A 12276-nucleotide genomic window follows, 5' to 3' on the forward strand; every position below is an offset into this window, starting at 1 on the left:
GAGGGTGAGGAACGATCCCTGTTACCCAGGATGGGGCCAGAAGGATGCAGGCCCCACACCCGATTATTATGGAGCCTGGAGCTTCAGCCCCACGGTGCTGTGGTTGCCATCTGCATGGGGGTCACAAGGGTTAGGAGGGCTCTTTGTGACAGGGATGGGGTGGAAGGACACAGACCCCACACTCCTGTGAATACGGAGCCTGGGGAAGATCTGTGGTCAGGGGAAAGCTGTCCAGCCAGGAGACGGCACTTTGATGGTGGAGCATAGTCATGCCTGGTTATCTGTATCCCCTGCCAATGTGCACACAGGTTCACTCCCAGCCAGGAGCTGCCTTGCTGTCAGTGGTGTCTCCCAGATCAGACTGGGCAGCTCTCCAAAGCCAGCGATTAGCTCTGTAAGGAGCAAGACCTGCAGGCAATGGGGAGGCTCCAGCAGGAGCCCTGGAGTGAAAGCAACAGGGAGCAGGTGGGCCAGGACACAAGGCCGCTGGCCCTCCAGCAAGTGGGCAGTGGGGCAACGGAGGAGCCCTGCAGAGCACTCTGGGGAAGGACCGACTGAGCAGCTCATTGGTGTGAGTGGGAAGCACTAAGAGTCAATCCTTGGGAAAAGGACCCAGACCCCATCCCAGGCGCAGCCTCCTTTCCTCCCAGGATGGCTAAGCAGGCCAGCAGCTCGCAACCCCATGGAGACCCTGGCACACCCACAGATGCACACACAGGTGCATACACAGCTCCCTGACACACACTCACGGAAACACACGGACAGTTTGGGGCTGATTTCAAGTGGGTGCGATGTGTTTATAAGACTGGAGCAAACCAGGAAACCTGGGCTGAGCGAGAGGGAGCTACTGGCTGCTTAGAGATTTGGAAATCAAGTCACTTCTTTTCGAGGCAGGAGCAGGATTGGGAGTCCTGGTTCAGGCTGATTTGGGGGGCCTGCCTGGAGATGCCTTCCGGCCCTTTTAGGAGTCTCAGCGCGGGCTCCCAAATTGGCCAGGCGCTAACACTGGAAGCTCTTTGGGGCAGGGATCGTTTAACCCAGCACCCTGGGCCCATGTCTGCCCTGGGCTCCTTTGAGCCATTGCAGCAGTGAAGGCGCCCTCCGGCGACAGCTGTCTCTGCTAGTCCTGGCCTGGGACACGGGCGGGGGAACGTCCCCGCAGCCACGTCCTGAGCCGTGGGCAGGATGGCAGGGCCGGCCGTGGGTGTCAGAGCGCAGCCCGCAGTTAGCCTTGCCAAGGCAGTTGTCTCTCCCCACTTCCTTCATGCAACCCCCATCCCAGCCTCCCTGCTGGGGACCCCCGAGGCCGCGCTCAGAGCATTTCGGGGAAGAAGAAACGCCCCCGCACTTACTGCACAGGTGGGCAGGGGAGGCCATGGAGAGGAGCAGCAGCAGGAGGGTGAGTTGCTTCATGATGGACTTCACAGCTGGGAAAAGAGGAGAGCAGGGGGTCAGGAGGCGGGCTGGCAGGGGGTGGGCAGGAGCGGGGGAGAAGGGGAGAGCGTGGGCTGGGGCCCCTCCATCTGAGCGGGGTTGCTGCATCCCGCAGCACCCGCCTGTGCTCTGGAAGTGCAGCTCTTCTGACACCTTTATCGCCAGGATTATGGTCAGTGCAGGGAAGCCAGGGGCTTCTGCTTGGGCCTGTCTCCGCACAGGGCTGCGCTGCAGGATTTCACACGTGGGCAGGATGGCATTGGGTTCTCCATGGGAAACGGGGCCTGCGGCTGCCCTGCTGCCACATAACGGGTGCATGGACAGAGCCCTGAACTCTGCCCTTTCACGGACCCTTTGGCACATCCCGTCCCCCGTCCGGTCCCATATCCCAGCTCCTGCTTCAAACGGGATTAAATGCCTGCCGGCGTCTGGGCCAGCTCCGTGTGGGAGCGCGGGCAGAGCGGAGCGGCCAGGGTGCAAGCCCCGGTTTCAGGCTTCCCCGCAGGGGCCGAGACACACGGGTACGGTCAGTGCAGCTCCCCCGACGCCGGACGTCTTAGCGCACGCGCCCAGAAGTGTGTCAGTCCTGTCCGAGCGCAGAGGTTTGGCGCCTCGGTTTATTAGAGGTGTCCAACCCTTCTGCATGTGGGGCCGGATCACAAACTTTTTATCACCCAGTGGGCCGGCCGGCCACATTCAAGGACCTCACAGGAAGTGGAATCACATCAGGAAGTCATGTCACGTGACTTTTGCCACCAATGAAGTTACAGGAAGGGACAATGAAATGGGTCTGGAAATGAGCGTAGGGAAGTTGTGGTTTGCAAAAAGTACCTATGTTTGCTTTGGCTTAGGAACAGGACATCCTTCTTCTGTGCAGGGGGTTGGACTAGATGAGGGCTGCCCAGCTGACTGCCTGCAGGCCACGTGTGGCCCACAAAGGGCCAGGATGTCACCCACAGTCGACATGGGGTGTGCAAGCAGTTAATATATAGGGCCTGGGCCTGGGCAGCCACCTCTCCCACTGCTGTGCAAGGGGGTGTTAGAAATGGAGTATTGTTAAAAATGCACAGCTTGCATTTTGCACCTGATAAGAAAGAAACACTGCCAAGGACTTTTTTTCCTTTCCCAGCCTTGCCACAGCTTTTCTCATGCTAAATCGCAGACTCTCCCCCAGCTTCTCCCTAGCCTTTCTCATACAGATTACAGAAGCTGGAATTCAACTGACTGTGTCCTTGAAAGGGGCGGGGTTTGAACTCTTGGCGACCTGCTGTAGTTTCTGAGCATGCTTAATTAGCTGATGCATATTTACCTCTCCACCCTGCATACTTAAGTAGTTAATTATACTATACATGCGATGTATGTAGTGATGTAACCACATGTATGCTTGTATGAAACGGAAGTGAGCTGTAAGTGTTCCTGTTTCTGCACACGTGCCCAGGAGGGAGAAGATAAATACTGCCTGCAAAATTCCTTTGTTGATTCGGAGTAATCTGAGTTCTTGACCCTATTTGCAAATACACCTTTTGTGCCATCTAATGAGTGTGTCTGTGATTTTTGTGGCCTCCAGAGAAACGAACCGCTTTATACATCAATCTGGCACCCCAGATGGGACGTCTCTGGATCACCTCGGGGCCCAGTGACAAGATCGTCTCTGCCATCACGGGGAGTGTGCACCGAGCCGCCTTTTGGGCTCGCCCAGGCGGTTTGAGACGTGAGTCGGGGTACCCGAGAGATTAAAGGCTCCTGTGCAAAATTTTTGGTTTCTGAGGACACCAGACACACATTCCGGCATTCTGATTGAGATCTCGGGTATCTGAGTGAGTATACGAATTCCCTTGCCCAATTTGGTCTGGATCCGGGAACAAAAACGTGTTCGATTTACTGGGGGATTTTCAGCCTGGTTTTTGTTGCGAACCGTCTGGAACTAGGATCTTTTGGTATTTGGTGTGCATTGGGCGCACTTTTGTGGGCATTAATATGGGTGCAGGTCGTTCCCGTGTAGAAAACTCGGATACACCTTTAAGTTATATATTACAAAACTTCAGTAAATTTGCAAAGCAGGCAGATTATGGAGTGAAGATGAAAAGGGGTGATTTAATTAAGTTTTGTCAACTCGAGTGGCCAACATTTGGGGTCCACTGGACCCCGAAAGGATCCTTTGTAGTAAAAGAAGTGATAGCTATCCATGAAATAGTTATGCAGAACGGATATTGGAATCAATTTCCTTATATCGATTGTTGGTTGTGGATGGTTCAAAATCAGCCACCTTGGATTAAGAAATGCTTAGTAAAGTCTCATGTGATGGTTGGTAAAGGAAAGACTCGAGGAGGACCGCCTGTACTCCCTGAGTCTAATGAGGGGGGAATTCTGAATTGGCTGAGTATCAGACCCGCTCTCCGGTCACCCTGTCAGGTAGCGAGGATGAATCAGACACCTCCTCGGGATCCAGTCCCTCTGCACCACCGTTCCCTCCCTCAGGGAAACTACCACCACCGTATCAAAACATACCTAATGATTCAGAGCGTGAGCCTCAGCCAAGTGCCCCGTCTGAATCAGGGAATAAGGGCTATTATTTGCACAAGACTGTAGAATCACAGCTGGTGCTGAATTGCCCGATGCGAGAGGTTATCGGAGAGGGGGGCAATGCAACTTTTGTCTACACCCCATTTAGTACTTCAGATTTATTTAACTGGAAGAATCAGAGCCCCTCTTTTCGTGAAGACCCTGAAAAGATGAGGGACCTGTTTCGATCTATTGGGCAAACCCATCGACCCACTTGGGCTGAAGTCCAGATGATGCTTCAAACCCTCCTGACCCCGGAGGAGAGGAGATTAGTGCTGGGGACGGCAGAGCGCATTGCAGCAGCCAGGGTAGAAGTGGAGGGAGCTGCTGGTCGTACCTTGCGTGATACCTGCCCTGTTGAGGAACCGAGATGGGATAATCATACTGCAGAAGGAAGAGAGCTGAGTGCACGGTATCTGGGGATTATAGTGGAAGCAATGGGGAAGGCAGTGCCTCAGGTTACTAATCTGTCTAAATTGTATGAAGTGAGACAGGGAAGAGAAGAGGATCCCTCAGCTTTCCTTGGGAGGCTGTACGAGGCGTTCCGCAGGTTTTCGGACCTAGATCCAGAAGCCCCAGATAATCAACGCATGGTAAATCTTATGTTTATTGGTCAATCCGCTGCTGATATTCGTAAGAAGTTACAGAAAACTGAGGGAGGTGCTGGGAAACCAATTTCAGAGCTGGTGGAAATTGCATATAAGGTATATGGGAATCGTGAGCATATGCAGGAGCGCAAGGAGGATAAAAGGCTCAGCGACAGATGGCAGCGCTGGCAGCTGCTATAACTGGAGGTAACCCTGGAAAGGCTGGGATGCGGAAAGGGAAAGGAGAAAGAGTGGGAGCAGACGTTTGTGCTTACTGCAGGGAGAAAGGACACTGGAAGAGGGAATGCCCAAAGTTAAAGGAGAAGAGAGAGGGTGAACCAAGAGGTCACCTCATGCGGGCAGAGGAGAAGGGTGAGGACACAGAATGAAGTGGACGGGGATCTAAGACCACTACCCTTCAGGTTGGAGCTCGAGAAGATCCCATGGTAACCATTAGGGTTGGTGGCAAAAACTTTGAAGCCTTGGTGGATACTGGGGCTACATTTTCAATGATTCCGGAAACCCCCCCCTGTGCAGGAACTAGTGAACAGCATGTACTTGTGGAAGGGATTGAGGGAACGCAATCCTGACTCCCCGTTTGTAAGGCACTTCTCACCAAAGTGGGGGACCATTTGCTTGAGCACTCCTTTGTATATTCTCCAAGTTGCCCGGTTGCACTACTTGGGCGGGACCTACTCACAAAATTGCAAGCTGAGATATTTTTCAGAGACGACCAGATGGTGGTCCAGCTACCTGTCAAGCAAAGCTCGAACTATCAGATGGCTCTCCTGGAGGACCGGCGCCCTGTAGTAAGTTCTGAAGATCACATGACTGGAGTAGACCCTTCGGTATGGGCTGATGGAACCCCTGCACAAGCTAAGTCGGTCTCCCCGGTAAGGATCATACTCAAGGATGGGGAGGGGCCCGTTCGGGTAAAGCAGTATCCACTCAGCCGAGCGGCCAGAGCTGGACTCAAGCCGTTAATAGAGAAATACAAGAGGTGCAGATGGCTAGTGGAAGGGTCCTCACCATATAATACCCCCATTCTTGGAGTGCCAAAGGCAGATGGGGTCAATACAGACTGGTCCAAGACCTGCGAGCAGTAAATAAGGAGGTCCTTTCAGACCATCCTGTAGTCCCGAACCCACACACGATTTTGACACAAGTACCGAGGGAAGCTGAAATATTTTCAGTGCTAGATTTGAAAGATGCTTTCTTCTCCATTCCCCTTCACCGAGAGAGTCAAAAATTGTTTGCTTTTGAATGGGAGGATCCAGATACTTTCCATAAAGCCCAACTCATGTGGACAGTTCTTCCACAAGGATTCATAGCAGCCCCCCATATTTTCGGACTTGCCCTTCAGAAGGACTTGGAGGAGTGGAAGGGATCACACCCTGCAGTGACTCTCCTCCAGTATGTGGATGACCTGCTAGTTGCAAGCCCAAACTTGCAACTCTGCGAGGAAGCCACCAGGTCACTGCTAAACACTCTAGGGGAAAAAGGATATAAAGTCTCTAGAGAGAAAGCCCAAATATGTCAGCCTCAAGTTACATTTTTGGGATATAAGCTCTCAAAAGGAGTCAGAGCCCTAAGTGCAGATCACATACAGGCAATCCAAGGTCTAACCTCACCTAAGTCACCCAAGGAGCTGCGGGCATTCCTAGGGCTAACTGGGTTCTGTCGGCTATGGATACCAGATTACGGTGGGAAGGCTAGACCACTGTATGACTCCCTGACTAAGAAGAGTCTCACTGAATGGAAATGGAATAAAGAAATGCAGCATGCCTTTGATCTGCTGAAGGCAGCATTAACCCAGCCCCCTGCCCTGGCCATCCCAAATAGTAAAAAGCCATATCGACTGTATATTCATGAGAATCGAGGGGTCGCATCAGGGGTGCTGACACAGCCATCGGGCCTGACCTGGAGACCCGTGGGATATTACTCAAAGGTTCTAGATCCAGTTGCACTCGGGTGGCCAGCCTGTCTTCGGGCTGTGGCAGCCACAGCAGTGGTTGTTGAAGAAGCCCAGAAGATAGTCATGGGTGTGGATATGGAAATACACACCCCACATGGAGTTCCCCAGATTCTAGGGACTGAGGGAGGAAAGTTTCTCAACCCCTCCAGACAATCACGGTATGAAATATTTTTGCTCTCTAATCCAGGACTTACTTTCAAACATACTACAGCCTTGAACCCTGCAACCTTGCTGCCGGAGCCAGGGAAACTGACGCATGACTGCCTTGAGGTCCTGAATCAAACCACACAGGTGCGGCCTGATCTTGCTGAGGACCCAATTGAAGACCCAGATGCTGAATACTTCGTAGACAGCTCCAGCTCTGTCATCGATGGAAAAAGACAAACAGGATGTGCAGTGGTAACCTTGGATAAGGTAGTATGGAGGGAGTCATTGCCGAGCTCATGGTCGGCACAGGCCGCGGAACTCACTGCGCTCACCCGAGCATTACAGCTGGGGACAGGCCAGCGGGTTAATGTATACACTGACTCTCGCTATGCTTTTTCTACAGTCCATGTGCACGGACTATTGTGGAAAGAAAGGGGTTTCATTACGGCCTCTGGGAATAAGACTGCTAATGGCCCCCAGATTATCAAGCTACTAGAGGCACTCCACCAGCCTAAAGAGGTAGCAGTCATTCATGTGCGGGCCCATGGGAAGGCTGCTGAGGAAAAGCATAAGCTTGGAAACGCAAAGGCTGATGCGGCAGCAAAGGAAGCCGCATTTATTGGTGGAGAAGCGGAGGAAGTATCCAGGCGGGCCATGTCCCATGCCATATGGCCATACGTCTGGGATTTAGTCCCACAGTATTCCCCTGAAGAAGATAAATTTGCACAGAAGGCTTGTGCAGAAAAGAACTCCCAGGGGTGGTGGATAGTACCAGGAGGAAAGGTCATGATACCCAGGCCATTGCTTCGGGAAGTGCTGCATCAGCTTCATGCAAGAACCCATATGGGAGATTGGCTATGGGTGATCTAGTGATCCGCCAAGCAGTAGCCCCAGGGCTATATGTAGAAGCTCAGCGCATTGCTACCAGGTGCATTACATGCCAGAAAGTAAACCCTCAAAGGAAACCCCCTGTGCCAATGGGAGGTAGACCCTGGGCAGCGTACCCTGGACAAGCATGGCAGATTGATTTTGCCGAGCTCCCACGGTCCGGACATCATGGGTTTTTACTTGTCATGGTAGACCAGCTCTCTGGTTGGGTCGAGGCCTGGCCCACCAGGACTGCCACTGCGGCTACAGTAGTGAAGTATTTGTTGCAGGAGATCATTCCCCGGTATTCTCTGCCTGAATCCATCGAGTCGGATCAAGGACAACTCTTTGTGGGAAAGGTAGTTCAAGAAGTCGCACAAGCTCTCAAGATCACTTGGAAACTACACACATCATGGAGACCACAGAGTTCAGGACAAGTGGAACGCATGAATAGGACCTTAAAGACTCTACTCACCAAAATCTGTATTGAAGCACGCCTTAAGTGGCCTCAAGCATTGCTGCTAGCTCTTACTTGCATTCGAAACACTCCCCGACGGGGCATTAAATTAACCCTATATGAAATTATGTTTGGCAAGCCCCCTCGAGTCTTACCCCCTGGGATGCGAGAAAATGTAACTTTTGAATTAGGTAATAGTGAGCTTCATATGTATGTTATTGCTTTGCAGTCTGTCTTGTCTTCTCTTCACAGGTATGCAGCCTCCTTTCAGCGCCTGCCTTTAGACGTACCGGTACATGACTTCTCCCCGGGAGACTGGGTCTTGGTGCATCGGTGGAAAAAGGAACCTTTGACTGAGAGGTGGAGTGGCCCTCTCCAGGTACTTCTAACAACCCACACTGCTGTAAAGATTGCTGGCCATGACTGTTGGATACACCATACCCGTGTGAAATGACATCCACGAGCGTCAGAGGACAACAACTCCCAGGAGGAACTCACTCCGGAAGCTGAGTCGTCTTCGGAACAAGAAGCCAGCAAGTGCAGCTGTGAACCTACTGGTGATCTCCAAGTGCGCCTGAGATGGCTTAATCAAAGTTCAGAAAATTAGACAAGAAAGTAAAAAGAAAAAGTTTAGGCTGTATTTGATCTCAAGAAAGGGAGAATATGGTGGGAATCTTAATATGCCTTGTTGTTATCTATGTAGTAAGAGAAGCAGGATTGAGCAGCCCTAGCCGCCAGCCTATATCCCCGCTTCCCCCAATTGCTCCCCCAGGGACAAATTTGTATGTTGACATGATGGAAAGAATTGCAGGTACCTTCAATCTCACCAACTGCTGGGCCTGTGGGGGACTCCGAGAGGCCGGAGAACAGTGGCCTTGGAGGGCTTTTCCTTTGGCCCCAAAATGGTTGGTAAGTGATAAGGTGGATGTTAAGAGTACTGGTCAAGAATGGGATGAGAACCGCAGCTGGGATCTTTCCCAAGTGGCATTAGGAGAGTACTGTATTAGCAATGGTACAGGGAGGAGTTTGGGACATAGCCAGTGTACATGGACATTGAAATGGGTCCGAACATGCACTACCTGTTATGCCCTTAATTGCAGCAAGTATGCAGGTCAATGGAATTCTACTGCTGTTAAGCTCCCAAACTCCACGTGGATGAAATGTAACCTATCCACTCCACAATCATCCCCGTATGATGAAGACACCTGCTTCAGAAAGGTCAGAAGGGCAAGAGTATCACGTTTCGATCCTAACATTACAAAATGTCAGGCATATAATGAGACCGGAAGTGAACGATTCATACCTTACTTCTATAATTAGCAATGGGTGCACCCGAATGGCACGATGGCGTGGTTTAATAGATATTGGAGTGCCTCAAATGACACAAATGAAATAACCGAGTGCGAGTATAGGGATAAAGATGGCGTATGGAGATGTCAGCTTAAACCGAGTGACCATTACACCGGCCCTTTAGGGCATAGGGACAACAAATACTATCCCCCTCTTTTCTGGTGGAACCGTGACCCCCTGGCCTTGGGAGGGGAGAACAGGGCCTTAAAAGGACATTATTGGATTTGCGGAAGGCGAGCCTATACGGTACTGCCACAAAGGTGGACAGGAACCTGCTATATTGGGGTAATTGTACCAGCTTTCTTTCTGCTACCATCTGAGGTTGGAAATAAGTTGGGAGTCTCTTTGTATGATGATTGGAAAAGGGCCAAAAGAAGTATTGATGTAAGTTTGACACGGGGTGGCTCCCAAAAGTGGAAGGAGGATGAGTGGCCCCCTCAAAGGATTATTGAGTATTATGGACCAGCTACATGGGCTAATGATGGGAGTTGGGGATACCGGACACCAATATACATGCTAAATAGAATCATCAGGTTGCAGGCAGTCTTGGAAATAATTACTAACCAAACTGCCACTGCTCTCGAGTTACTGGCCCAACAGAGTTCTCAGATGAGAGAAGCCATATACCAAAATCGAATGGCCTTAGACTATTTATTCGCAAAGGATGGGAGAGTCTGCGGAAAGTTTAACCTTTCTAATTGTTGTCTCCAAATAGATGATAACGGAAAAGCAGTCTTAGAGACTGCCAAAGAGATTAGGAAAATAGCCCATGTACCAATACAAACGTGGGAAAACACATGGGATAAAGACTGGTGGTCTAATCTGCTTGGAGGACCCTGGTGGAAGAAAGTAGGGTTTGTATTTTTGTGTGCTCTGACTGGTTTGATTTTTATTCCTTGCCTTACTCCCTGTCTCACTAGATTGATAACCACCACAGTTGATGCAAGTTGCAGCAGTCCCCCTCAAAGCACAGACTGCAGCAAAAGTCATGGTACTCAGAAAAATTCCTCATAATTATCTTGATCTGCCTAAATGAAAATGGGGAGCAGAAAGCATCTTGAGGGGGGAATATTGTTAGAAATGGAACATTGTTAGAAATGGAGTATTGTTAGAAATGCACAGCTTGCATCTTGCACCCGATAAGAAAGAAACACTGCCAAGGACTTTTTTTCCTTTCCCAGCCTTGCCACAGCTTTTCTCATGCTAAATCGCAGACTCTCCCCCAGCTTCTCCCTAGCCTTTCTCATACAGATTACAGAAGCTGGAATTCAACTGACTGTGTCCTTGAAAGGGGCGGGGTTTGAACTCTTGGCGACCTGCTGTAGTTTCTGAGCATGCTTAATTAGCTGATGCATATTTACCTCTCCACCCTGCATACTTAAGTAGTTAATTATACTATACATGCGATGTATGTAGTGATGTAACCACATGTATGCTTGTATGAAACGGAAGTGAGCTGTAAGTGTTCCTGTTTCTGCACACATGCCCAGGAGGGAGAAGATAAATACAGCCTGCAAAATTCCTTTGTTGGTTCGGAGTAATCTGAGTTCTTGACTCTGCTCTGACCCTATTTGCAAATATACCTTTTGTGCCATCTAATGAGTGTGTGTCTGTGATTTTTGTGGCCTCCAGAGAAACGAACCGCTTTATGCATCAGGGGAAAGGCCTGTGGTGGCGGGGAGGAGTGGTCCGTGTCCTGCAAATGTAGCCTGCATGGCTGAGGATGGGGGTGTGCATGCTGCTGGGGCAGGCCGTGCAGTGAGGGGGTCCTAGGGCCCACCACCACCGTGTGCAGCCTCTGCAGCACATGCTGGTGTCATCCGGGGCCCGCGGCTTCGCCAGATCAGAGCAGCCCTGGACTAGCTTATGCTTGGGGTCCTTTACTAACTTGGTCATGGTCATTGTGATAATTAATTAGAAATTGTAGGCATATACTGCAGAGACGTGGAAGAGATCTCAAGGATAAGCTAGTCCAGGTCTGTGCAGATCTGGCGAGGCCGTGGGCCCCGGATGACACCAGCGTGTGTTGCACAGGCTGCACGCTGTGAGGGTGGGCCCCTAGGTAGAGCAACTCTGGGCCGGGCTTCTCCTCCCCAGCCTGGCTTTGGCAACCACGTGCCCCGCAGCCCTGACCTGGCCCCGAGGCACCCCCAGCTCCATGTGGGGACTTATCTTGTGCCTCCGTCCACCATGCATGCGGGCACAGTGCAGGTCATGCTGCAGCTCCCACAGCCGTGTGCCGGGGACAAGGCGTGGAGCCCGAGAAGAAGCTGCAATTTGTCCCCAGCTCATCTAATCAGACGCAGCTGGGACAGCCCTGCACCACGCAGTGCTCGGGGCAGTGGCAGCAGGACCTGGCTCACTGATGAGCCTGGCCCTGCGAGGGTAAGTAGCTCCCCTCCCCTTGCTGCCGGCTGGGGCCCACGGGCCAGCTCTGCCTGTCTCGCCTGGCTGCCACGGCTCTGCGCTCAGTGCCGACTCGGCAGCGGCAGCTCCGCTCTGCAGTGGCAGTGCTGCTGCAGGCCAGATAAAATGGCTTGGTGGGCCACATGGCGGCCCATGGGCCATATGTAGGACAAGCCTGGTCTAGTATCTTCAGTGAGTCATTGGATAATGCACAGCTCAGACCTGCTCCTGCGTGAGTTTACTGCACCACCTTGGTGCCCTAGGTCCTTTCAAGGGTGCTGCCAGAGGCCACACAGTGTTAGCACTGTTAGGTGTGCAGACATGATTCACAGGATAAACCCAGATTTCAGATAGGACTGCACAGCATTTGAAGCATACTGCGCTGATGTGGTCTTTCTCAGCTCTTTTGCTCTCTTATTTCTCTGTAGTCAACAACAGAGGGAAAACTGAGAGCTGCGGGTGTCTAAAAAGGCTGAGAAGGATGGATCTAA

Source organism: Crocodylus siamensis, chromosome 6 (assembly GCF_052110815.1).
Source record: "Crocodylus siamensis isolate JL-2025a chromosome 6, ASM5211081v1, whole genome shotgun sequence".
Lineage (NCBI taxonomy): Eukaryota > Metazoa > Chordata > Crocodylia > Crocodylidae > Crocodylus > Crocodylus siamensis.